Here is a 2,500-nt window from a genome sequence, read left to right as displayed (position 1 = left end):
GCGTTCGAAATGTCGATGTTCAAATGTGTCCTGCAGTTCACACTATGACGCGCAGTTAACTGCGTTCTTCATCGACCCGCGAGCCAAGTGATCCACCGTCCAGGGTAATTGTTTTACATATTTTGATATATGTATGTATATAAAAAAAAATAAAAATAAAAAAAAAATATCTTAGAAGGCGAACGTACACGCGAAGGGAGCGCGCGCGCGCGCGTTATACACACACGCGCGCGCGCCACCACGACGACGACATAGCGTTCGCACTTTCTAATACCGGTGTATTTTTCTGTTTGTTTTTGTATAGCGCCCACCATTATCGGACCGGAACTGGGAGATGACACACAACAACCGGATTAGTGTCACACAACTCCCTCTTTTGGCGCCCCGTTTGGTGTGCCCCGATGGGCGCTCTCTCTTTTGTGGATTATTATTCGTAATATGAGTAATACGTAATACGTTAATGATCCTTCCGCAGGTTCCCCTACGGAAACCTTGTTACGACTTTTACTTCCTCTAAATGATCAAGTTTGGTCAACTTCCCAGCGACGCCGACGGCCGTTAAGCCACCGCGTGTCGGTCCGAAGACCTCACTAAATCATTCAATCGGTAGTAGCGACGGGCGGTGTGTACAAAGGGCAGGGACGTAATCAACGCGAGCTTATGACTCGCGCTTACTAGGAATTCCTCGTTTATGGGGGATAATTGCAAACCCCAATCCCCAGCACGAAGGAGTTTCAACGGGTTGCCCGGGCCTCTAGGCCAGGGAGAACATGCTGATTCCTTCAGTGTAGCGCGCGTGCGGCCCAGGACATCTAAGGGCATCACAGACCTGTTATTGCTCAATCTCGTGCGGCTCGAAGCCGCCGGTCCCTCTAAGAAGAATTTTAATACGTCGCCAGTGAGTTGCGCGACCGAAGCCACGCACACATAAATGACGACGCCTATTTAGCAGGCTAGAGTCTCGTTCGTTACCGGAATTAACCAGACAAATCGCTCCACCAACTAAGAACGGCCATGCACCACCACCCACCGAATCAAGAAAGAGCTGTTAATCTGTCAATCCTTCCGGTGTCCGGGCCTGGTGAGATTTCCCGTGTTGAGTCAAATTAAGCCGCAGGCTCCACTCCTGGTGGTGCCCTTCCGTCAATTCCTTTAAGTTTCAGCTTTGCAACCATACTCCCCCCGGAGTCCAAAATCTTTGGTTTCCCGGAAGCTGCCCGCCGAGCCATAGTAGTAACGTCGGCGGATCGCTAGATGACATATTTACGGTTAGAACTAGGGCGGTATCTAATCGCCTTCGAACCTCTAACTTTCGTTCTTGATTGATGAAAACACCTTTGGCAAATGCTTTCGCTGATGTTCGTCTTGCGACGATCCAAGAATTTCACCTCTAACGTCGCAATACGAATGCCCCCAGTTATCCCTATTAATCATTACCTCGGAGTTCTGAAAACCAACAAAATAGAACCGAGATCATATTCTATTATTCCATGCACGAAATATTCAAGCACAATTTTGAGCCCGCTTTGAGCACTCTAATTTGTTCAAAGTAAAATTGTCGGCCCATCTCGACACTCACCGAAGAGCACCGCGATAGGATTTTGATATTGAACCGCCGTATTACCGACGGCTCACCGACGATATGCTCCGCAGACGTGTCAGTATCACCGCGGATGCGGTGCACCGACAGCGCGGCGCACAAATGCAACTACGAGCTTTTTAACCGCAACAATTTTAGTATACGCTATTGGAGCTGGAGTTACCGCGGCTGCTGGCACCAGACTTGCCCTCCAATTGTTCCTCGTTAAAATATTTAAAGTGTACTCATTCCGATTACGAGGCCTCGTAAGAGTCCCGTATCGTTATTTTTCGTCACTACCTCCCCGTGCCGGGAGTGGGTAATTTGCGCGCCTGCTGCCTTCCTTGGATGTGGTAGCCGTTTCTCAGGCTCCCTCTCCGGAATCGAACCCTGATTCCCCGTTACCCGTGACAACCATGGTAGTCGCAGAAACTACCATCGAAAGTTGATAAGGCAGACATTTGAAAGATGCGTCGCCGGTGCTGGACCATGCGATCGGCAAAAGTTATCCAGATTCATCAAAATTAACGACTTCGGACGCGAGGCCCTCCGTCGATTGGTTTTGATCTAATAAAAGCACTCATCCCATCACTGGTCAGAGTTCTGATTGCATGTATTAGCTCTAGAATTACCACAGTTATCCAAGTAACCGAGGTAAGATCTAAGGAACCAAAACTGATATATTGAGCCATTCGCGGTATCGCCTTAATACGGCTTGCACTGAGACATGCATGGCTTAATCTTTGAGACAAGCATATAACTACTGGCAGGATCAACCAGGGAGCTGACACAAACACGCCGCATACAACGCGCACAACACGCACAACTCGACGATGCGAAAACGTTAAACGTTTAAACGCATCGATGGTTTTTGCTGTTTTGCTTGCTGCCTGCCTGCCTGCTGCAGTCAGTCGGTGGTCA

General features: G+C 48.9%; 2 non-coding genes across 2 annotated transcripts in view; both read right to left on the bottom strand.

The window, feature by feature from the left end:
* The window catches only part of LOC123722823, a 157-nt gene extending 50 nt beyond the window's left edge, over window positions 1-107 (bottom strand). The window contains exon 1 of the ribosomal RNA XR_006756627.1: window positions 1-107. This exon is cut by the window's left edge and continues 50 nt beyond it. This is a non-coding gene — a ribosomal RNA (5.8S ribosomal RNA).
* A 351-nt stretch (window positions 108-458) lies between these two features.
* Window positions 459-2,362, bottom strand: LOC123722766. Its single transcript, XR_006756574.1, has one exon. It is a non-coding gene; the product is annotated as a small subunit ribosomal RNA (ribosomal RNA).
* Window positions 2,363-2,500: the final 138 nt, after the last annotated feature.

This window comes from Papilio machaon, chromosome 29 (genome assembly GCF_912999745.1).
Source record: "Papilio machaon chromosome 29, ilPapMach1.1, whole genome shotgun sequence".
In the NCBI taxonomy this organism is placed as follows: Eukaryota; Metazoa; Arthropoda; class Insecta; order Lepidoptera; family Papilionidae; genus Papilio; species Papilio machaon.
The sequence above is the reverse complement of the archived record's forward strand: the minus strand, read 5'-3'. Positions and strand labels throughout refer to the sequence as shown.